Source organism: Onychomys torridus, chromosome 6 (genome assembly GCF_903995425.1).
Source record: "Onychomys torridus chromosome 6, mOncTor1.1, whole genome shotgun sequence".
Classification (NCBI taxonomy): Eukaryota; Metazoa; Chordata; class Mammalia; order Rodentia; family Cricetidae; genus Onychomys; species Onychomys torridus.
Genome location: NC_050448.1, coordinates 104,595,084 through 104,620,920, shown reverse-complemented (window position 1 = coordinate 104,620,920; position 25,837 = coordinate 104,595,084). Strand labels below are relative to the sequence as shown.

The following is a 25,837-nucleotide window of genomic DNA, read 5'->3' as shown; positions in this document are numbered from 1 at the left end:
GAAGAGATTAAGCAGAATCATTTGGTGATAGAGAGGGCCCATCACAGGGAAAAAAAAGACCTTGGGTTCTGTAACATGGTATTTTAACTTTTTTTTTTTAATTTTAAGATTTTAATCGTTATTATTTTAAGTGTGTGTGTGTGTGTGTGTGTGTGTGTGTGTGTGTGTGTGTGTATGTGTGTGTACTGGAGTGTGTTTGTGTACTGGAGTGCACTATGAAGGCCAGAGGCACTGAAATCCCTAGAGCTTGAGTTAATAGGGCCTTTCGAGCTGCCAGAGTTGGGTGCTGGGAACTAAACTTGGGTTCCCTGGGAGATTGGTATGTGTTCTTAACAGGTGAACCATCTCCTAGACCCTGTGTTAATTTATAATTGTGGGGATGAATTAGACATGAACTGCTATTTATATTTATTTATAATTGCTAGCCTGAGTTTGCATCAGAAATAGCTACACAGCATTTCTTTTAGCATCTGATAGCAAGTTCATAAAATGAAATCCAAGAGACAATCTAAACTGGTAAATCTGATGAGCTGACTATTTCTGCAAATTCAGGAATGTAATTCTCTTCCTGGTTGGTCTTTTTGGACTGTCTCCTAAGTCTTAGAATTTTTTTTTATTAGGTTTGATATCATTTGAGTTTATGTTCATTATGTGAAAGTCTGATTACTACGCTCACCTTTAAAAGTGTATTTGTGTGTTTGTGAACACTCCAGTGTGTGTGTGTGCGGTCCAGCAGACAGTCTTGGGGGTGTCCTCAGAAACACCATCCATCTCCTATGAGACAAACATCTTTCATGGCCTGAAGCTCACAGCTACATAGACTGGCTGTCCACGGAACCCAGAGATCCTCTTGTCTCCAGCTCTCCAGGGCTGCAGACATTTCCACATGGGTTCTGTGGATCACATTCAGGTCCTCATACTTGTTTGCATATGCTTTACCAACTAAACCATTCCCTACAGCCTCCAAAGCTAATTTTAAAACAGATGGTTCTGACATCATTGTGTTGGCTTTCAAATACCAAAAGTCCTTAGTTCAATATAAAATACTAGTTTTTACTTCCTCTATGATTTTCAGTTTAATTACTACAAGTGGTAATAATTTACATTTGCATTCTTTCTATACTTTTAGAGAAAGGCTTGGATTCTAGAGAAGGGGGCTGTCATACCACAAACAACAAACTAAGAAACTATGCTCTTTTTTGGATAATACTTGGTGCTTGAGTTTCTTCTGGTCTCTTTGACACCATCCTACAAATGCTCCTCATAAACTTTCTTGGGATGCCAAGCAAGACTTTTCAGCATCTTCTCTCTATATAGATGTCTCTCCGATGGACCCTTGGCTTCTGAGGATGGGCTAGAAGTGAAGAGAGAGGAAAGGGCATGAGAAATTGGCAAGCACTTCAGCCTGAACAAGCCAGGGTTCAAGGAGGTGCCTGATACAGAAATCAGACCTCTCACTCTGGGGTTCTCTTAGTTACATCAGTGACTTTCCCACAGTGAGATCTTGAAGCCCTTGGCAGATGTGACTCCTTCCTGCGCTCTTCACCCTGTGACCACACCAGGACTCTAATTTAGTGATGTTTTGTAGTTGTCATTTTCATACTCATCATAATCGTACTGGTTAGTATTCAGGTGAAAGCTGTTGAGAGAAAGCTGGATTGTGCAGGAGAGAGGCGGGCAAGCGAGGACCCAACAACACTCACCTTAAGACATATTAATGTTGCTTGTGAAGGGGGGCACCATTTCTTCCAGACTTTATGCTAAACTTCATTTAGACCACGAGAGAAAGCTAAAAAGATAGTTACGTGACTATTTTTTGTGCAGCTGTTCCCTAGGAAGGAAGCAGACCTTCTTAGAGGCAAAGGGGAGGCTCATGAAATTTACAAGAAACTGAGAAGGACAAGGCCCGTGCCTGAGGTTATAGGAGCAATGACATTTTGGTGAAGGGAAAGAAGACTTTATGTGGTGTACCGAGTAGCACAGGGGACCCAGGAGTGTACTTCACGAGTTGTAATCTGAGTTCGTGGGGGACTTCTAGTGAGCTACTGAAATTTCTGTATGTCATCCTGGGAAGTTCATTGCTCCACTGAGTTGGACTTGAAGGAAATTGTTTCTTTGGTGTGAGGTAGCACCCACTTTCTGGAGTGACTGGAAATAGACTCCTAGGAAAAGTATGGCAACTATATTAAGGATAACATTCACCGAGAACAATGTGAAGTCAGGAAACCTCAGCCGCACAAAAGTGAGTCGGTGACTGGAGTTAGTGATAAAGTATTTAGGTTATTTAGCCACGGTGTTAACCGGCTCCTTGTTGATCACATTTCCTCCTTATATCAGCACTACATAGTGGGGAGCATCATTTTAAATGTGTCCGGCTGGTTCAAGCGCAAGCTTGTAACGACTGGAGCTGAGAGCAATAAGAAATTAATTTAGGTGGTAAATGGCACAGTGGGCTATTTGAATACAGGCTTATTTATCCTGGACACTCTGTCTGCCTAACATGGACACCCTAAACACTCTAACTTCAAGCAGTCAGGAATGGAAAAACAGAGTTCTCTAAAGTCAAGAAGTAGAGAAAATTAATTTGGAACATTTTAAGAAAAAGAAAAGAAAAGAAAGAAAGAAAGAAAGAAAGAAAGAAAGAAAGAAAGAAAAATACAGACAAGGAAGGCAAAACCAAAATGAAACAAAAACTCAACCAACTAAACAAACAGGGTGTCATGTGCCCCCCCCCCCACCCCCTTCCCCGCCACCGCCACCAATAAAAAGAACCCTACAGACTAAATCATCAGATGAACAAACAAACTCCCTGGGATGGAGAAAATGACAACTGTAAATGTTAGAAAGGAAGAAAGGAAAAGCAAGTGCCTGAAAGAGAACAGAGAAAGCCAAGCTGAAGTATTTGTCCTGGGTCATTCACTCTTAGAAGAGGAGGGCTCTTTCAGGGGTCTTTCTGAGCCATAGGAAAATAAATGCTTAGGTGTCAGGTTGCCCTGAAATTCGTATACAGTTTTAGGAATTCAGGTTGTAAGGACTCTGACCCAAATGGTCTGAGGGAGACTAAAGTCTCTGAATGGGGTTTGAATGTTTGTATGTTAGAATTAAAGAGATGGAGCAAGACTGAGTAATAAGGACATGTACATTTGCAGGAACACGTAGCTGACTGGGGAGTGAAATCTAGAAAAACCTGCTAGGAATCTGGCTATTGTATAAAACCATGCCAAGTTAAAAGAAGAAATGAGATTTTAACCTACCTTGTCTAGTTCATATGTCTATTACTGTAGGTCATAGGACTGGATGGCTTTGTGTGTTGAAGAAGAAATCTGGGGTGAGGAGTGTCAGGACACACATGCAGAAAAAAGACAATGTTTCTAGGGGTACCGTCTTTTAGGTGAGCTGCTGCACCACAGTTCAGTTGTTTTCACTGAAGGCCAACCAGGCAAGAGAGACAAGTAGTCTTCCACAAGGGTCATTTCATTACAGAAGGCTGGCCAATGACCCAAAAGGTTAGCCTCCATTTAGGTTTATTCCGTTATGAAAAATGGCTCCACACTGGACCCCCTTTGCTCATTTTGGAAAGGATAGCTACATATACATTGTGAATGGCTTTTTAGTTTAAGGAAGTGTAGGCTAAAGAGGGTAGAAGGATGAATCCAATGTCCCATTCTTTGGCAAACATCTTCACTTCACTGTGTAGTGCATGGACTACTGTGACACAGATGACTGGATCAGACTGGGTCACACAATGGAAAAGGGTTAGTGAAGTCCCTTCAAGGGGGATCTCAGCTTGTGACGTATAGGTGTCTGATGCTGACACACCAGAATTGCCAAGTGTTTTTTTTTGAGATAGGGTTTCTCTATGTAACAGCTCCAACTGTCCTGGAACTCATTCTGTAGATCAGGCTGGCCTCAAATTTACGGACATCCACCTACCTCTGCCTATCAAGTGCTGGGATGAAAGGCATGCACCACCACTGTCCAGCCTGCCAAGGTATTTTTAAAAGTAAGACTTGAAAATTACTTTTTTAGCTTATTTTCTACCTCTGCCTTGGGAAATTCATGATAGTTTTCAAATGGGAAAACCAGTGTCCACATAAATCAAGGGACTGGACAGGATATAGACAGGCCCCTCTCTCTAAGCCTATATTTCAATTATTTCTAGAAAGTGTAGTTAGAGTTTTTCTGCCTGGCCCATAGTCAGGACAAATCTCTCTCACCTGCCAGGCCCATAGACGCTCAGAACCAACCAAGTAAACACACAGAAACTTACATTGTTTAGAAACTATATGGCCGTGGCAGGCTTCTTGTTATCTACTTCTTCTATCTTAACCCATTTCTATTAATCTATACTTTGGCACATGGCTCGTGGCTTACCAGTACCTTACATCTTGTCATGGTGGCGGTTGGCGGTGTCTTTTTCCACCCAGCCTTCCACCTCCCAGAATTCTCTTCTCTCTTGTCCCGCCTATACTTCCTGCCTGGCCACTGGCCAATCAGAACTTTATTTACACAGAGCGATATCCACAGCAAGAAAGAAAGCCAGCTACCATTTTTAGCAAGAGACTCCTAAAGTCCTTTGGTAATATATTCTGATACTTCCTAATTTTACATATACACTCTGTCTATCGACTGAACTCCAAAGACAAAATAAATTACATTACATCACATAGTTTTAATGAGTAGTTGGTGTGATAAACACTTTAAGTATTTTTTACTCCTTCCTTCAAAGCTATACAAAAACATTATGAACCTCACTTAACATATGGAAAACCATACCATAGAGATTTTAAGAGAGTTCTCACTTATACAGTACTATATATACTAGGTGAACTAAGTTAAAAAAGAAATAAAAAACATTCCAGATTTGGGGCTGTCTGTATGATTTTCTGTGTTCTGTTCTTATTTGGTTATGAATGTTCTTTTTTTTTTTTCTCTTTCAAATTCATGTATTCCAAGTACTTTTTTGTTTGTTTTGTTTTGTTTTGAGACAGGGTCTCTCTACATAGCTCTGATTGTCCTAGAACTCATTATGTAGCCCAGACTGGTCTTGAACTGACAGAAAGATTTTTTCTTTTTTTTCTGAATGTGATTTGTGAGTAAAAGCAACAGAATTGACATCAGATATGTGATTTTACAAATATATTCTCAGCATTTGGGAAGTTGTGAGTTCAAGAACAGCCTGGGCCATTGTAACTAGTTACTTATCCTTTCATTGTGATAAAGTATCTTGACAAAAGATTCAGGAAGAAAGGATTTATTTCAGCTCATGGTTTAAGAACACAGACCATCATGTCTGGGAAGCTCTGGAGGGTGGAGCCTGAGGCAGCTGCTCACATTGCTTCTGCCTCCAGGAAGCAGAGAGTGTTGGGCATTCATTCTCAGCTAGCAGCCTCCTTTCTGTTTAGTTCAGGATTCAAGCACAGGGAATGATGACACCCTCCCTTAGATGGTCCTTTCCACCTTGCTTAACCTATTCAAGATAATCTTTCAGGCATACTCAGAAGCTTTAATCTAAGTAATCCCTTATAGATGTGCTGGAAGCCTTGTCTCCCAGGTGATTCATGAAATAGTATGTTTTTCCTCCCCCCACTTATTTATTTGTTTACTTCTTACTTACTTATTTTGTGTGTGTGTGTGTGTGTGTGTGTGTGTGTGTGTGTGTGTGTGCATGACTTACGGACTGTTGCGAGGTCAGAAGACAACTTCTAAGAGTCAGTTCTCTCCTTCCATCAGGTGGGTCTTAGAAATCAAACTTAAGCCATCAGGGTTGGTAGTAGGTAGGCACTTTTATTTGCTGAGTCATCTCATTGGCATATTTTAAGACATTATCTCACTAATATTTAGACTCCCAACAGAGTTGATTTTTTTTCCTTTTCTTTTTCTTTTTTCTTTTTTGTTTTTCGAGACAGGGTGTCTCTGTGTAGCTTTGCACCTTTTTCCTGGAACTCACTTGGTAGCCCAGGCTGGCCTCGAACTCACAGAGATCCGCCTGGCTCTGCCTCCTGAGTGCTGGGATTAAAGGTGTGCGCCACCAGCGCCTGGCTCCAGAGTTGATTTCGTAGAAATGAACCATGGGGTGAGAATGGTGGTTGGGATGCTAGGATGATTAAGAGTGTGGAGGACTGGGGGATGTTGGCTGAAGGACGTTAGCTAGATAGGACAACTAATATCAACAGACTTAAGTGTGTAGCATGGTGAGTACAGGAAATGACAATACACTATATTCTTGAAAAAAAAATCAACGAGAATGGATATTTAAAAGTTCTAACTGCAAAACATAGTCACTATGTAGGATAATGCATTTATAATCTGCTGTATCTAATCATTTCACAATGTGTGTATACTTCAAAACATCACGTTGCCTATGGTCATATATATAATTTTCTTGTCAATTAAAAATAATAGAATTCAAACAGCCAGCTCATGCACTAAGGACAGGTCCAGGTCCCACAGCCTGGATGCCTCCCAAACAGTCCAAGCCACTCAACTGTCTCACTTATCCAGAGGGCCTGATCCAGCTGGGGCCTCCACAGCCTTTGGTTCACAATTCATGTGTTTCCGTTCATCTGGCCTTTTGTCCCCATGCTTTTTCCAATCCTGGGCTCCACAATTGCACATCAGGTATCCGACTCGATATTTATGACCTAGACTTGGGCAGGATGGGAAATGCAGTTGCTGTGGGACATACCCAGATATGGAACAATCAAAAATGTTTATACCTTGGCTTCCTCCAAACAGAAAGCTAAACAATTGTTTCTAAGACCTTGCCCCATAATCTCTTTTCTATGTTCTCTCCAAATAAAACTGAGTTGTCTACTTAAAAAGCCTTTATGCTTTTCAAGACTCTAGAAAAAAAAAAAAGAATTGTTATTCATGTTTCTCTCTGATACTTTCTTTTGTAGTCTCCCAGAAATATCACCTGTTTGTCTCATAGTTAATATTCACCCAGAACATTTTTTATTGTCTTTATTCCCCCATGGAGAGAGTAGCTACTGGATAGTTTTTCACATAGTATTTTTACTGATTATTCATGAATTTCACATTAAGTACCTCAATCACATTCACCTCCTAGTCCTCTCCGGTCTGGTCCCCCACCCTTGTGACCTCACCCTGATAAAAAAAGAAGAAGAAGATTAAAAATAAACAAGTTCAATTTGTGTTGCCCATATACTCACTGGAGCATGATCAGACTCTCGGTGGCCTGCCCCTTAAAGAAAATTGAGTCCTTCTCCACTCACACCCCTGCCAGAAGCCATCAGTTGTTGAGAGCTACACTTCAGCATCCCTTATCACACTTTTAAAGGGTTTTCTTCCATGGCTTTCTGTCTAGGCTGTTGCTTTTTTGGGGGTAGGGTGGGGTGGGGTGGGGTGGGGTTAGGCAGAAGTTGTCACAGAAGCCTTCTATGTCCCTCTTTCTCAACTGTGAATCTGCAGTCATGGATACCACTGCAAAAGTAGCTTCCTTTACAGTCAGTGGCAGCATGGATCATTGTCATTCACATGGTCTCCAGCATCAGCATGTGCCCTCAGCATGGTCTCTGGTGGCAGTGCAGACCATGGACATCAGCACAGCGCTCTGCCACAGCTGGGGCCTCAGTCACCAACATAGCCACAGACATCAACATGGCCTCAGGGGCAACCCTGACCATGGACACCCACAGGCCACAGACATCAACATGACCCCTGGCTACAGCAGGACCACAGATCCCAATATGTTCCTCCATGGCAACATGGACCAGGACATCAGCATGGCTTTCAGCGGCAGCGCAGACGTGTCCAACTTCACAGCTAATGGGTATTTTTAACCATATGTAAATGATTACAGAAAACAAAGAGCAGCAGATGGTTAAACTGATATAACAGAATTCAGGATAGAGGAAAGATGAGAACAGGTTTTAGATGGCTTTAGACTCTTTGGAATCTTTTGGTTCCCTAGGTTGAACTTAGAGTCACACTTGCAAACTGAACGTTTGCTTTGAATTACAGGGGATGCTAACTCCCCCCGCCTCCAAACAATTTGTTACAAGCGACCTCTTACACTGTGAAAAACACAGTGACTTAGCTTATGTGTTTCTTCTAGCCTAGCTTTTCCTTTAAACACCTTTTCAGAAGTTGGGAAAAGTGGGCAAGGCCATCATTTTCACACGAATCCAAAGATGATTTCACTGAAAAGCTGCAAGAGAATCAGTGGTTAATCCAGACCGCAGAGGGCTGCTGAGGTTTGGAAACCATAAGTCAGGGACTTCTAGCCCGCCCTGACTGTCCCCCCCCCCCCAAACCAAGAGGCTGGCTGTCCCACAGGAGAGCATAATTATGAGGATTACCCCAAAAAGGGCTTGTCACAGAAGTTAAGCAATCACAAAGGTCATGAAAGAATGGCCGGGTCAGAGGGACTTCAGGGTCACCAGCTAGAGGCTGAGGCAGATGCCATGGAGCCTTCTAAGTGCCTCCCCAGTCACCATATCACCATATCCAAGAGTGTTCTTGCTCAGCTGCGGTCTGTTTGTGAATACTGTCTGTTGGTAGAGCATTGGTCTGTGTCTCTTTGAAAAGATAAAAGTTAAGAATGGAGCTGAAGAGCCTGGAGAATATAAAACGCATCTCCATCTCTCCATCTCCATCTCCATCTCCATCTCTCTCTCCATCTCTCCATCTCCATCTCTCTCTCTCCATCTCTCCATTTCCATCTCTCTCTCTCCATCTCTCCATCTCCATCTCCATCTCTCTCTCCATCTCCATCTCCATCTCTCTCTCCATCTCCATCTCCATCTCTCTCCATCTCTCTCTCCCCACCTCTCTCTCTCAATCTCTCTCTCCATCTCCATCTCTCTCTCCATCTCCATCTCTCTCTCTCTCTCCATCTCCCTCTCTCTCTCTCTCCATCTCCCTCTCTCTCTCTCCATCTCCCTCTCTCTCTCTCTCCATCTCCATCTCTCTCTCTCCATCTCTCCATCTCCATCTCTCTCTCTCCATCTCTCCATCTCCATCTCCATCTCTCTCTCCATCTCCATCTCCATCTCTCTCTCCATCTCCATCTCTCTCCATCTCTCTCTCTCTCCATCTCCATCTCTCTCTCTCCATCTCTCCATCTCCATCTCTCTCTCTCCATCTCTCCATCTCTCCATCTCCATCTCCATCTCTCTCTCCATCTCCATCTCCATCTCTCTCTCCATCTCCATCTCTCTCCATCTCTATCTCTCTCCATCTCCATCTCCCTCCCTCTCTCTCTCTCCATATCTCTCCATCTCTCTCTCTCCATCTCCCTCTCCCTCTCTCTCTCCATCTCCATCTCTCTCTCTCTCTCCATCTCCATCTCTCTCTCTCCATCTCCCTCTCTCTCTCTCTCCATCTCCATCTCTCTCTCTCCATCTCTCCATCTCCATCTCCATCTCTCTCTCCATCTCCATCTCCATCTCTCTCTCCATCTCCATCTCTCTCCATCTCTATCTCTTTCCATCTCCATCTCCCTCCCTCTCTCTCTCTCCATATCTCTCCATCTCTCTCTCTCCATCTCCCTCTCCATCTCTCTCTCCATCTCCATCTCTCTCTCTCTCTCCATCTCCATCTCTCTCTCTCTCCATCTCCATCTCTCTCTCTCTCCATCTCCATCTCTCTCTCTCTCCATCTCCATCTCTCTCTCTCCATCTCCATCTCTCTCTCTCTCCATCTCCATCTCTCTCTCTCCATCTCCCTCTCTCTCTCTCTCCATCTCCCTCTCTCTCTCTCTCTCCATCTCCCTCTCTCTCTCTCCATCTCTCTCTCTCTCCCTCTCCATCTCTCTCTCTCTCCATCTCTCTCTCCATCTCCATCTCTCTCTCTCTCTCCATCTCCCTCTCTCTCTCTCTCTCCCTCTCTCTCTCTCCATCTCCATCTCTCTCTCTCTCCATCTCTCTCTCTCTCTCTGTTATTCTGTCTGTTTGTGTGTACGTAAATAACAATAACTTAACTCTGACAGAAGGTGAATGAGTTACTGATTCGATTAACATTCATTAATTTTAATTAATTCATGTCTGATTTCAGAATATAAGCGAATATCTGAAAACTGTGAAACAGATATAAATAAAACCATTTACTTTATTTAAAGGAGTATTTATTTTTATTCTATATGTATAAGTGTTTTGCCTGAACATATATTTGTGACCATATGTGTGCCTGGTGCCCATAGACTTCAGAAGAGGGTGTCATACTCTCTGGAACTGGAACTGCAGTGATTGTGAGCTGCTAGGTAGGTGCTAGGGAATAAACTCAAGGGAATGGTCCTCTGCAAGAGCAGCCAGCGCTCAGAACCTCTGAGCCATCTCTCCAGCCCCCAAATAACTTTTAAATGAAAGAGGACACAGATGTTAGAGGGGACCGTGACATAACAGCTGCACATCCTTTCCTGACATTAGGTTTTAGTCAGCAAACATTACTAATGAACTGAAGAATACTTCAGCATTTCTGAAGTGGTTGTGGTTATCACCACTATTTGGAAAATTTTTTTGGGTTACCATTTTTATCATATTTTGAAGATATTTTAATTCATATACCTATAAAATTGAAATAAAATGTAGCCTTAGGGTGGAGTATTTGCCTAGTGCTGAGGGTTTAATCTTCAGCTCTGCAAGACAAAGACATTAACATAAACATAAACATACACATATGAACAGAGTTGAAATGCCCAAGAAAGTTAAGCCAAGTCTGTCCATCCAACACAGAAGTGAAATGATAAGATTTTGCTTTGCTTCACTTAACTTTTCAGCAAACAAACAAACAAACACCAAAAAGGGGGCAGCTTGAAATAATCACATTGTTATTAATGTGTTCTCTCTGTCCAGACATGTTATTGTTTCTCTTTTTATGTCTTTGTCATTCTCACAATAGGAGGTCTATGTGAAGCACTATGATTTTAAAAAGGGCACCCACAAAAATGTATGTATGAATATTTATGTATATACATACATTATATATCAACATTTCCCTTATGTTCTATCTGCTTATAATTTTAACAACAAAGGCAAAGAATAGGAATTGAACTATTACTTAACAATCTAAACAGGACAGCCCTCCAACTCATATAGAGAACTCATACAAATTCTAGTATTATAAAAAATAAAGATGCTGTCTCATTTTCCAGTGAGTTTCTGTAATTCTTGTTTAAAGTCTAGGGCAAAGTTTAACTGTACAGAATGCCATATAAACGAAGGCTGAAAACGTGATATTAAGAGCACCTTACATTTTTACAAAGCATTCAGCGGAGTGCTGAGTTTTAGAGGAACTCAGCAAACCAGTTCTGATCTTCCCTGCCTCTCTGTCCCTAATCTCTTCATTCATAGAGGTGATTTTCCTATAATTGTGGTAGCTAGTTAGAATATATTTAATAAAGGATTGACTCTTAATTTAAATAAGAGTAAAGTCCCTATGGTAAGATTCTTAGTAAGGGTTATGAGGGAGCTGGCTGTTTTTCCTCCCCAAGAATATCTTGGCATAGTTATACATAATTAAAAAACTATAGTGCATTATTCGAAGCTGACTCTTCTTTGGCGTGATGTTCCTGAGAGTTAATGAAACCTCCAGTCTCAGGCCAATTTAAAAAACAAAACAAAACAAAACAAAACAAAACTCCTCCAAGATGGTATGATCTTGACAGTTATAAAATGATAGGTTGAAGTATTTTTGGTGAGATATAATGCATCAATTGCAATGACTAGATTGTTTTGGCCTGGAAAAGTAAAAGTTTCTTCTCTTGTGTGTGTGTGTGTGTGTGTGTGTGTGTGTGTGTGTGTGTGTGTGTTACAGAATTCATGTGGAGGTTAGAGGGCAGTTATAAGGAGTTGATTCTCTGCCTCCATTGTGCAGGTTCTGGGAATGGAACTCAGATTGTCTGGCCTGGCAGCAATTTACTTCTATGTGCTGGGCCATCTCAGCACATAGCCTCTGGTCAAAATTTGGTTACCCACACCCACACGGTGCTCACAACCATCTGCAATTCAGGTTACAAACAATTCAATGCCCTCTTCTGAACTCCGGGGGCACCAGGAGCACATGCAGTACACACAAATACATTCAGGCAAAACACTCATATATGTAAAACAAAATAAATAATTATAAAAGTTAAATAATTTGAATTATTTATGCTGTAAAGGTTTTAAAAAAATAGCTGTAATATTAATGCAGTACTACCCTATAAAAATCTTATAACATATATTTTCATATGCTATTTAGCTAAACTTTTAAAAAATTTTGTTCAGTAAGATCTTTAATTTTGTTGTTTTCCTCCCTGACTCCCCACTCCCTAGCTATGCTTTCAGGGTACCCAAAGCTCGCTTCAAACACCCTGTGTACCTGAGAATGAACCATTAACATGGTTTCATGGGTAATAACTACTGGAAAAGTTTGGATAGGAAAAAACCCAAACCTTAAATATTAAAGCATAAATTCACTTCAGAAATTGTCCATTATTCATTTTTATATTTTGGGAGCAGATGAAGTGATCTCAAAGACGCAGTGGTGGCAGTGGACAAGGCGTTGCCTTCTCAAGACTGTGTACTTTCCCATTGTTTTATTTAAGTCACCTTCTGCTGTGAATTGAAGTGAGATGCTGGCTTTGAGGCTGGCTTTTGGTAGAAACAGGCTTTGGGTTTTTTCATTGTTTGCTTTTTGCGTTTCTTTCTTTACTCCCTTTCTAAAGCATATGACTTGCATTCCCCTTCTGAGTCAAATGGGAGACATTATTTTATTTCCAGAGTAAACTTCCATCCTCCCATTCCCAGCCTCCCCTTGTCTTTGCACCCATACTCTTTAACATGCATTTTACATTAGAGATCATGTAACTGGAAGGCTACTGGAGGCAGCATCTTGTTATGAACAGTTTGTGTTTAATCAAGAAACAACTGCAAGTGACACGTTCCTTCCCCGGAAGGGTGGCTATCGAGAAACGAAAGAAGAGCACAGGAAAACAGGTGAAAAGTGAACTTCAGACATTCTGTAACTTGATTTAAGGTCAGGCTTGCTTACCTTCCTCTGGGCAGGGCAAACAGACGGAATGAACACACGGCCAGCAGCTGCTGCTCCATGGGTGCCTACTGGAGTTGAGTCTTCACTGTTCCCTGTGGATTTTCAAGTCTTGTCATTTTCCCATTTTCCATATGAGTATATAGGTTCTAGTTTTATGTGTGTGATAATGCTCATGTGTGTGGTGTATGAGTGTGCATGTGTTTTTGGGTGTGTATGTGCATGCACAGGCGTGCATGTGGAGGGCAAAGGTTGGTACTAGGTATCTTCCTCAATCATTTTCTATCTTTTATTTTTTATTATATTATACATACACATACACACACACACATTTTATATAGTCTTTCACTCAATCTGGAGGTTCTTGCCTCCACAAGATTGGCTGGTAGTAAGTTTCAGGGATCTTCCTGTCTCGGCCTCCCCTGTGATAGAATTACAGATGTGTACCCTCACTCCTGGCTTTTCACATGGGTGCTGACAAAGAAATAAGGAAGTCAAGCCTTGGGATGTGAATATGCTAGGTAAGTACTGTACCACTAAGCTACATCTTCAGTCATGATCTCCAAGAGTTAGTGTTGATCTCTGATCAGACTGAACCGGAATTCATGCGTTTCCCATTTTGTCATGCTGTTTCCCTAGCAGAGTTCAATGTCTAGCATGCATCAAGCCACCATGAGCTGCTAGCAGACGTCTCTGCTTCAAATTAGTTATGCTGGGGTCTTTCCTCCCTCCCTTTCTTTCTCTCCATTTTTGATAGACTACTTTGTATCCACAAAAGAGCTCAGCATTGTTGGACTTGTTGCTCTCAGCACCATGCAAGATTCTGTGGCTTGTCGTTGTAGTTAATGCAGTGGTTTGTCAGTGGACTATAGGAGCCCTCCTACTTGCCAGAGAGAGAGAGAGAGAGAGAGAGAGAGAGAGAGAGAGAGAGAGAGAGAGGTCAACAGCATTTGCAGAGTGCAAGGCTGCCTGTGAGAAACATTATTTTTTGTCTGTTTTCTAACTGTGCAGATGCCTTTAAAATATGCTTGGAATTTTCTGTGGACTTATGATGTCCAAGTTGGAAGGGTCCTGAAGAAACATCTGAGCAACCCTCGTCTGTAGATAAGAGGCCTTGAAGCGATCAGTGAGTCACCCAGCATCAGAAGGAGCCTGCAGCGCTTTGTGGGCGCCTCTCTAGGGATCACGGTGCAATCTTTGTCTCAGTACTGTGACAGGCCTATGGTTCTGAAGGAGTACTACTCCCTTACATGTTGCCTCTTCCCTTGCTTGTGCCTCTAATGGGATGTTCCGGGATGAATGGTAGCCTCCCAATTTCTCTAGAACCTGTGAATGTCAACTTATAATGAAGAATCTTTAGATATAATGAAAATTCATATTTTTAAGGTAAAAATATTATCTTGGATTATTTGGATGAGCCCTGACTCCAGCAACAAGTGTCTTTACCCCCAAAAGGCAGAGGAGACAAGACTTAGTAGAGGACAAGGTGATGGGAAGACAAAAGCAGAGCTTAGGGGATGTGGTGGCCACAAGTCAAGGAAGCCAAGTAATCATTCCAGAGGCTTAATAGAGAGGCTCTCCCCTAGAACACAGAGTGTGGCCTGCTAACATCTGGCTTCTTCCCTCCCTCTCCCTCCCTCCCTCCCTCCCTCCCTCCCTCCCTCCCTCCCTTCCTTCCTTCCTTCCTATGCTTTGATTTTTTGAGACAAGGTTTCTCTGTGTGTAGCCCTGGCTGTCCTGGAAGTAGCTCTGTAAACCAGGCTGGCCTCAAACTTAGAGATTCACCTGCCTCTGTCTCCCGGTTCTAGGATTAAAGGCATGAGCCACCACTGCCCGGCTAACACCTGGATTTATGACATTTGGTCTCAGAATACTTGAGAGAATACATGTCTGTTGTTTAAGACTTGCGATTGCTTCTTACAGCAGCCACAGAAAAGTGGCATCGGATAGAAAAGGGAGAGCGCGAATTTACATCCTTTGATCATTTCTAATTTCACAGTCTTTAGAGAGAGTGCATTTCTGTAGTTGAAGAGCTTCAGGGACACACAGAGGTTTGGGTTATGATAGAAAAATGGCCCATTAGCAAATGGCAGGGATTGAACATGAAAATCTCCTAAAGGAAGACTCAAGAACATCGTGTCAGTTAAAGGAGAATAGAGAGGCAGACCATGCCTGTTTTGTGCCCACACTCTCCCCCTGCCTCCTCCTCCTCTCTGAGCTGTCTAGGCCCAGCTGCACACCAGAGAACATTTCTGTCTTTCTTCTAACCTCCTCTAACCTCTGACTCATTCCCTCGGGCTCTTCTTAGTGCTCACCCCCACCTTCAAATTATTATATAGTCAGGCTGATTGTAACTCAGCAAGACTCAGAAGGGAAGCCAGTGAGGGTTGTGTGAATTCTACAACAGTCGAAGGGAGAAATGTTGCAGATGACAGAGAAGCAGTCTTTGTCTTCTCGCTGTGCCCCATCAAGGCCAGCCCAGCTTGTAAGTAACCTCATGTGCAAGTGTTTTCTGTAGCCTGAGAAGTATGTAGAGTAGAAACCCCAACTACGAAGAATATACTCAACGTGCATTTCCCCAGGTGAGGCTTTCTCCTGAATTTCTGGCTGTGAGAAAATGCTTTATCATGAGTCTCCTACTTGGATATGGTTTTCTTTCCTTTATTCAAATACCTCACCTTTCTGTGCCTCAGTTTCCTGGAATGTACAATAGGTACAATAATGGTGCCTCCTTTCATCATAAGCTTGCTGTGAGATTAAATGAGTGAATCTGGATACACTTTCAGGGCAGTGCCTGTGCACTCTGAGACTCCCGTAAATGTGTAGCCACTGTTTATTAGAATGAAACATCTCTACTGGACTCTACTGCTTTTGTGAGAAGGGGCCATTTCTAGGGCTGCCAAAACGTTTGGCTCATTCCTTACCCTTCATTGACTTGCGTAGCTGGGATAGTCATTCTTCTGGTCTAATTGATTGTGGAACTCTATGGAAGTCCTGAGCATGGGGCAGTCTGGTGGCCCTTCTGTGTCACTCAGAGCAGCAGAGGGGTGACCAGTGGCACGTGTGCTCCACGGCTGTAAACTTCCCCTTCAGAGACGTCTTTGGAGTCCAGGAGATTGAAAGCAAGAGTGAACAAGCCAGTTCTGGTCTTTACCATACACCAAGTCTTTCCATCTAGTCTGGTTCAAAAATAGAGGTGTTAGTTTTCCTTAATTTTTAAAAACATATTTCTGGGGTCTTAGAGATGACTCAGAGGTTAATAGCATTGTCTGTTCTAGAGGATCTAGGTTCAATTCCCAGCACCCACACAGTAGCTCACAACCATATATAACTCTAGTCCTGGGAGACCAAATGTCCTTTTCTGGCCTTTGCAGGCATCAGGCATACATGTGGTACACAGATATACATGCAGGCAAAACATTTACACAGGTAAAATGAATTAAATTAGAAAAAAGTACATAGTAACTGTGAATGTGTAAGGGATAGGTTGTGGTGTGTGTGTGTGTGTGTGTGTGTGTGTGTGTGTGTGTGTGTATACACAGAATGATCTTGTCAGAGTAAACATATCTATTATCTTAGATGTTGTCTTATTTAGGATTACTATTGCTGTGATAAAACACCATGACCAAAAGCAACTTATGGAAGAAAGCGTTTATTTTGCTTATATTTCCGCATCATTACCCATCCATAAAGGGAATCAGGGCAGGAACTCAAACAGAGCAGGAATCTAGAGGCAGGAGCTGATGCAGGGGCCATGGAAGACAGCTGCTTACTGGCTTGCTCCCTATGGTTTGCTCAGCCTGCTTTCTTGTACAACCCTAGGCCACTAGCCCAGGGATGGCACCACCTACAATAGGCTGGGTCCTCCCTCATCAATCACAAATTAAGAAAATGCTTTACAGGCTTGCTTGCCTATAACCCCATCTTATGGTAGTGTTTTCTCAATTCCTTCCTCTCAGATGTTGACCTAAAACTTGCCAGTACAGACTTCCCTTTCTACCTGTGATGAAGCAGGTGGACAAACTTGTTCTCACATCTCTTTGAAAGTGACTCATCAGTGGGAAGACTCACAGTCACTCCTTCAGTTCCTGCTCCTACTTCAGTAGTGGCTGAAGGGAAGCTTGTTATCCTACTGTGCTATGGAGTATCATGAGTCCTCCTGTCCTGATGCCTCCTGGACCTGTCACCCAACTCTTCTTCACTTCTCCCTCCTTCATACCAGACTCTGGTAACCACTATTATAAAACTTCTGGATTTCCTCTTTTGCTAGCCCTTTCTTTCATCTTTTTGTTGATTCATCTTTTCATCTTTTTTGTTGTGCTCCCATTGGGGACCCTGAGAGACATCAACGTAGTTGTTACAGCTGGATAGAACTTCAGCTGTGGCAGAGGGAGTCTTGTTTGAAGAAGAGACCCTGTGTCTAAGTAGGTGTTCAGATGTATCCCCTATGGAATGGATGGTTGAGGATCCAGGCTTCCCTCTCCCCCAACAAGTCACTTAAGGTATCTTTTTATGTCAGCTGACAATGAGAAAATACCCACAGTTACTCCTTACCCAAGCCCACATGCTCCCCTGAAAGGAGCTTTTAAAGATATACCAAAAAATGCCATGCTGTGGAAATCAGCAAAGCTGTGCAGTGCAGGGATCATAAACAGAAGATTTTTATTCCTGAGCAAGCAAAATGAAAATTCAGCAAACAAATCGAAGAATCAAGATAAAGACCCAAAAGGCGAAACAGGAACTTGAACTATATAACAATGAACATAAAACCAAATCCTCTCAACACCTGGCAATTATATTGGCCCTGGAGTGAGTCAGGGTGACAATGCTCCTAGAAACAAGAGGGAAGCATTTGCAACAGTAGAAATATTGACATGCAGCTTGTGTGTAATCTACTGTTCAACATGCTCTAGCATGTTTCATGTTCCTATACTAACTGTATGGTACTCATACTCGATACTACTTCCTTGATTACCAACATGGACAAAAGGAGAAGCCTAGGGTTGGAGCCAACAATGTGGGCAGTTCCATTTAGCACACAGTGGTTGGAGCCAACAATATTGGCAGTTCCATTTAGCACACAGTAGTTCCCATCACTTTGGGAACGATATGTGAGTTGCTTTTTTTTTTTTTTTAAATGTCTTGTGTGCAATCCAACTTCTCAATTATGACAGGAAAAAATTCATGGTCTGCCATTTTGAAAACGCACATGTTCTTCCATTACTGCCTAGACTCGAAGGATTTCCCTTTGCAGGGTTGTTGATGGGAGATTGGTATTGCTAAATTGAACCAGTGATTCAGAATAAGAGCATTGTTTCTCAAAAGAAATGGCTGCAATAAAAAGAATGATTCCATTGATAAAGATGGAGGATAGATCATTAGGACCAGAACAAGTTAAGGCCGAAAGTGAGTTTAGTATTTTATGTGTTAGCACAAAAGCAATACCTGAGTGTGGGTTGATAAAATAGTGAACATGTGGGGCTGATGAGATGGCTCAGAGAGTAAAGGCACTTAGTTTGCAATCTTGATGATGAAGTCTGATCCCTGGTGTCCACATAAAAGTGGAAAGAGAGAATGGACTCCACAAAGTTGTCCTGTGAACTCCATGTGCATTCTCCCTCAAAACACACACACACACACACACACACACACACACACACACACACACACACGTCATCAGAAGAACAGTTTAGAAACTCATGGCCAGTTCTGACTTCACTGAAACATGGACTTCCCATCCATCCACGTGGAGCTCACCAAACTATGTTTTTCTCACATTTTGGTAGCTTATGTCTTCTTTCTTAGGGTGAAATTCTGGAGAATATTTGGTTCTTCTGTGTTTGTGATTCAAAGTATCTGCCAAGGCACTTAGGAATCTACTGTTGCCATAGACAAGGTCTTCCTGGCTGGCACACAAGCCTTTTTTGTTGTTGTTCTGGATTTGGCTTGGTTTTATGTTCACTGCTCAAGCTGTCTCAAATTTTTTAAATTATGATTTTGTGCCTATGGGTGTTTTGGTTGCATACATGACTATACACCATGTGTAAGCCTGGTGTAGTTGGAGACTGGAAGAAGGCATCAGATCCCCTGGAACTGGAGTTACAGATGGCTGTGAGCTGCCATGTAGGCACTGGGAATTGAACCCAGGTCCTCTGGAAGAGTAGCCAGTGCTCTTAACTGCTGAGCCATCTCTCCAGCCCAGGCTTAAGCTGTCTTAATGGGGATTATTTTCTGGCCTTGTTCCCATACAGTCTATTTCCTAGACTGGGGCTTCCTCCTTGTTTGATTTATATCATGTTAAGAAACATTTCTGGACAATGTTCTGGTAGGTAATGGACTCCAAGAATTGCTGTTGAGGAGTCCCTGAAACATTTCTCTGTCCCATCAGCTCATGCTGTTTCTCCTTGATTGCTACCTACATTAGGTATAGGTTGATTAGTGCTTGTTTGTTTTTCACTGTCTGGGCTAAAATGGGGCTGCTCCATTTCTGACAAAGTGGAAGCTGCTGCCACTCAGCCACTTCTCCCCAGGCTATGCTTTTCCTCCTTCTAGATGTGACCCCTTGCTTGGATCTTGTCGTTTTTTGCTTGTGTGTCACCTTTGTTCACAAGGTCTTGGTAGATACCCTTATAGAAAGAATTGAATATTGTCTCCATTAAAGAGTAGCCATTGAGGGAACTGGTAAGACTGCTGTAGCAGTAAAAATTGTAGTAACATTTAAACTGATGTGCTTGGTGGAGATGTCATAGAAGTCTATGGAAACCAAGTAAACAGATGGTCCTGAGAGCAGAGTAAAAATACAAAACAGCTATTGTAAAGTTCATTTTAAATTAGTGTAAATCCAGGTTTCCTGCAGGCATTGAGTCTTTATTGAACAATGAAAGATTTCAGTTCTTTTATATAATGCTGATATGTTTTTACTGTGAGTGCAGAGATATTCGGAGTTCTTCAAAGTATTTTCTAGTTCTTCGTTAACAATGGAATTCTTTGGATTTAGATGGGCAAATGCCTTTCCAGAGTGAGGTGTATAGCTTCCTTTGCAGCTAAGCTTGCTGTTTTAGTTAGGGCTTCTAATGCTGTGAAGTGTCACCATGACCATGGCAACTCTTTTTTTCCCCACATTTTTCTTTATTAAGAAATTTTCTATTCACTCCACATACCACCCACAGATCCCCCCTCCTCCCTCCTTTCACTCCCCTGCCCTCTTTCCCAAGCCACCCTGCATCCCCATATCCCCCAAATCAAGGTCTCCCATGCAGAGTCAGCAGAGCCCAGCACACTGAGCCTAGGCAGGTCCAAGCCCCTTCCCATTGCACCAAGGCTGTGTAAGGCATTACACCATAGCCACTAGATTTGTAGAAGCCTGCCCATGCACCAGGGACAGATCCTGATCCCCCTGCCTGGTTGCCCCCCAAACAGTTTGAGCCAAACAATTGTCTTCCGTATCCAGAGGGCCTAGTCCAGTCCACTGGGGGCACCACAGCCACCAATCCACAGTTTATGGGCTTCCACTAGTGTGGCTGGTCATCTTTGCATGTCTTCCCATCATGATCTCGATGTCCCCCACCTGCAGAATCCCTGCTCTCTCTCATCAATTGGATTCCCGGTGCTCAGCCTGGTGCCTGGCACCATGGCAACTCTTACAAAGGAAACATTTAATTGGGGTGGCTTACTTACAGTTTCAGAAGTTCAGTCTATTATCATCATGATGGGGAGCATGATGGCTTATAGGCAGATGTGGTGCTGGAGTAGTAGCTGAGAGTCCTACATCTTGTAGGCAACAGGAAGTTAACTAAGACCCTGGGTGGTATCCTGAGCATGGGAAACCTCAAAGCCCACCCCCACAGTGACGCACTTCTTCCAACAAGTCCACACACACTCCAACAAAGCCATGTCTCCTAATAGTGCCATCCCCTATGAGATTATGGGAGTAAATTACATTCAAACTACCATACTTGCTATATAATGAAATTCCAGTAGATGGGATGTAAATGGTAACAATAAGAAACATTTCCTTGAAGTTTTCCTAAAGGAAAAATTCTCTTTTTCTTTATCTTTTTAACTTCAAGGTAAAGAAATAGAGGTCATCTGCATGCAAATGAGATAGATGCTATATGAGTCTTTTTTTGGCAACCTAAGTCATAAACCTGATAATTTAAATACAGCCTAATAAACTTTTCTTGGACACCATCATTATGCTGACCATGAAAAAAAATTCAAAATCATTATCATCTAGCAAAAAACTCATTTCCTACCAGAGTTATTTGTTTAATTGGGACAAATGACTAATTTTATTCCAAAGACCAATCCTATTGTCACATCTAAAAATCCGATCACATAATTCTCATGAATTCAAATCCAATTACCAGCATTGGTTTACAACGGTTCTTTTCCTGGGCAGTTGGATGAGATGCCCCATTCTCAGAGAGAGCTCAGCCTCTATAATAACAAGGAACACCATCCATCAGTTTTGCAGAAATGGCAAACACTGCATCGGAAACAGCCACTAAATAAACAGTACATGTGAGCATTGACTTGCTAACGGGAGCATGCTGAACTGATTTCTTGCCTACCAATCAGTATGAATAAGCTTTAATCAGGTGACAATGCAGTGTGTGTGTGTGTGTGTGTGTGTGTGTGTGTGTGTGTGTGTGTGTGTTTGTGTGTGTGCATGTGCACGAGTGTGTGTTGGAGAGAGAGAGCGAGCTTGATTTACAAATGTATTCTTCATTTTCATAAAACTTTCATGAGCTTATGAGTTTATTCCATCACTTAGAGCCACTGACCCCTAAGCACTCGGAAGGGGAAGGGAGGAGCCTTCATTCACATATCAACAGGGAGAATTTGGGTTGTGATGCCCCTCCTTTCTATCATCTTACTTCTAGATTCCTGTGGGTAGGACACAGTTCTCCACATGACATTGAGTAGCATTAGCCAGACCTGAAGCATGCCTGTCTTGTATTATACCTGTAAAATAAAATAATTGATCAAGATGGCAAGATCTTTGAATGAAGCTGGCAGTTTGATGTTTCCTTAAGTTTTTAATTTCAATAGGGGCAGGGCGTGCAGGTTGTAGGGTCCACCAGAGGGTCTTGGAGAGGGGGAACCTTCCTGGTGGGGTTGGGGGGTCTTGCCCTATGGCCAGAATCTGGGGCCAAGTTGGGCTGGTCTTCCCCGGAATGGTTGGTGCCCAGGGCTGGGACCTAGGTGTGGGCCTCTCTGGGTGTGAATCCAGGAACTCACCTGAGGTGATGAACTTTAAAAAAAAAAAATATGTATTGAGCCATTTATTGTAAGGCATAGTTTTTCTCTTTAGTTATTATTATTACATATATACATTTATAAATACAATATACCACGTCCATATAATGTTGCTCATGTGTATATGTTTTTAGGCTAACCCAGCTGGTTGGATTATCCATTAGGTGCTTATCCTTGGGGACACCCAATACAATTTCAACATGGCTGCCTAAACAAGACCTGAATAATGACAACACCGGTTGATGTGGACAAAGGACATGATGTGGACAGAGGACAATGACTGCTGAGAGAGGTGATGGGTTTTATAGCTAACAGGGTCATAATAACAGCATCAAGGAACGTCATAACAAGATCAGAAAGAAGCACAAAGAAAATATAAAATGTGAAGAACAGGCTGAGTTAAAAAGGGAAGAAAAAGCTTTCTATACTGAGTTGCTAAGGTAAGTCTCATTGATGTTTCTTTATAACAACAGTGATTCTTATTCAGATAAGGGGCTGGCGGCATAGGCCAGAAGACACAGTTGTCTTCTGGGACTGCTATCAAGCTGATTAACTGAAAGACAGACTTTGCACAAGCACAGAGTAAATTGGAGAAAATAACAAACATCCTTTCAGGGTCTGGAAGCATAGCTTGACTGGTAGAGTGTTGGCCTAGCTTGCATGAGGCTCAATCATTGGCTTCCTGGTACCACACACACACACACACACACACACACACACACACACACACACACACACACAAGAATGGTAGTACATATTCTTTTGTTTATTTGTTTGTTTTTCGAGACAGGATTTCTCTGTGTAGCTTTGAGCCTTTCCTGGACTCACTCTGTAGCCTAGGCAGGAATCGAACTCACAGAGATCCACCTGCCTCTGCCTCCTGAGTGCTGGGATTAAAGGCATGCACCACCACTGCCCAGCTGTAGAGTATATTCTTAATCCCAGTATTTCAGAGGTGGAGCAGGAAGTTTAGGAGTTCACAGCCAGCGTGGGCTACTTGAAACTCATCTTAAAACAAATCTCTAGGCTGCCAAACAAACAAAAACACCCCATGAATCTCAGTCCCAAAAGATATCTTGTATGTAGTTACTGACTTAAAATTTTCTTCATGCAATATATTTTGAGCATATTCTTTCCCACCACTTGACTTCTCCCAGATCCCCTTTACCTCCTTACCAACCAACCTCATGTTCTTCCTCTTTCAAAAAATTAAACCTCCAAATAAAAACAAGCAACCCAAGGAGACAAAAAAAAAAAAAAAAAAAAAAAAAAAAAAAAAAAAAAGCTAAAACAAAGCAAAACAAAAAACCAAAAAGCATACAAAAAACACAGAGTTTGCTTTGTATTGGCCAACTACTCCTGAGTGTGGGATCTGGCCTGGAGTGTGGTTGATGTAACCAGTGTTACTCCATTGTAGGAAACTGATTTTATCTCTCTTTAGCAGATACCATTAGCAAACAACTCCTTTGTTAGGAATGGGACTTTGAATCGGCTTGCCCTTCTCAGTGTTGGGGTTTTGTGGCTTGACCATCTTGGGCATGCTGTCACAGTCTCGGATGGTTCATATCAGTCCTACCGTGTCTAGCTGAGGTTCTTTCTACCACCCCTGGCTCTTCCAATCATTCTGTCTCTCCATAGATCCCTGATCCTTTGGGAAGAGTGGGATAAAGACATCCTGTTCAGGATTGAGCACTCCAGAGTCTCTCACTTAATCCCATTGTGGGTCTCTGTGTTAATTACCATCTACAGCAAGCAGAAACTTCTCTGAGGAGGACCGAGCAATGCACTTATCTGTGGATACAGCAATATATCATTAGGAGTATTTCATTGCTGTGTTCCTTTAGAAGAACAATAATAGTAGCTTTTCCTCTCAGGCCTCTGACCTGCATGGTTTCTCGTTGTGGGCACTTTAACAGTGTCAGTTATGGGTTCCAACTCACAGACTGGGATTTAAATCTGATCAAAAAGCATATGCATATTTAAAAAAAGCTGTATACCACACCTAACTTGTCAGATGTCATTGGGAAAAAAGTGGGGAGGGGCAACATCTCGCATATCAAAAGATAATGATGATACTTAATTTACCAACATTTACAGGTAATATAATCCTTAGAGTGCTTAAATTTAATGTCAAAGTTAATTTTCTTCACATACTACATCTCCTCAGAATTTGGGTGAGAGGACTCAAGGCTAAAAAAAAGTCATGGGCACTAAACTAATATTCCCCTTCAATTTCCTGAAAGCAACTTGAAAAATGAAGAAAATTCAAGTTCCTACAGGGAATGTGCCTTAGGGGCTTGCTTGGCGTACACGTTATTTATTAGTGGGTACAAAAGGCAGGAAAAGCACATTCTCCCATGCTGAAAATTGCATTTATTTGAATCTTTATTTGCACAAGTCTTAAATAATTCTTCATTTTAAATTTGTTCTGATTAACCTCTAATTCCATTAGCAATTAAGCCCAAGTAAGGCATGGCTTGCAACATTCTCAAAAGGTAATTTACAGGAAACTGCTGCTTCCAAGCAGCTGACTAATGGATGTACAAGATGGAGGGCATGAATGTCCCTGAGGTCAGCAATGCCCAGGTGAAAATGCCACAGTGATGAGACAAAACTTACTCTGGCCCTTCTTTCTCCTGCCAATGTGGGGACTAGAGGTGGTCAGGCTGGGTTCCCAAGAGCTGGGGCTGTATGTGTGGGAGCTACTGTCCCGAGGCTGTAGGACATGGGACACTGGGATGGAACAAGAAGAAAGGAATTGTTGAAGGTACCAGTTTAGGAACCTGGTAGGACTGGAGAGAACTGGTGGGTGTGGACTAGACAACTGGTCAACCAAATGAACAGGTTTGGGAGGTGGGGGCTTGTTTGTAGGCTTTTAGAGGGCACCCGGCTGTAGCTGAAGCTGGTTCAAAGTCAGGCCCTCCCATTGAGCAGGGCTTCACTGTACTTGGTTTCCAGTCGCCTCACTCTTTTTCTCCCTGGTTTTTCCAGAAAGCCTTGGGAGAATAGCAAATCCTGTGATGCTGTTCATGGACATTCTCTCATAATATGCCCATTAAACTGACCTCTATTTCCGTAGGAACAAAACACCTTGATGTAAAGGTTTGCAAAGAGAGTGTGTACATTGTCACACTCAAACTGTAAAGCTTATGATTTTTATTTTTGCGTTTTTTGCAAGGCTACTTTACACCTACACTTGGCAGAGACATGTACAATGAGAAAGTGTGAAGGTGGTGGTGGTGGTGGCCACAGCAGAATTGTTAGTGCACTGTGACCACAATGATGAACACGACCACCACAGTGAAGGCTGACAGTCCCAAGTGCTGCTTTTAGGAACAATGGCTCCAGGAAGGGAATCCAAACCAGTGTTTTAAAGTGTCTACATTTCACTGAAGAACAAAAACATGGAGCTAAGACAGAAAGTATTTTAAGGGGCTGATAGGGATGGCCCAGTGAGTAAAGTACGTGCTGTGCAAACATGAGGAACTGAATTGGACCCCCAGCACCCACATATAAAGCCAGGTGCAGCGGCATGTGTCTCTAATCCCAACTCTGGGATGAAATTTACACTATCAGTCTCTCT

At 42.4% G+C, this 25,837-nt stretch overlaps 1 pseudogene; it reads right to left on the bottom strand.

Annotated features, from left to right (window-relative positions):
• Window positions 1–7,526: 7,526 nt before the first annotated feature.
• The window catches only part of LOC118586251, a 42,072-nt pseudogene continuing 23,761 nt past the window's right edge, over window positions 7,527–25,837 (bottom strand).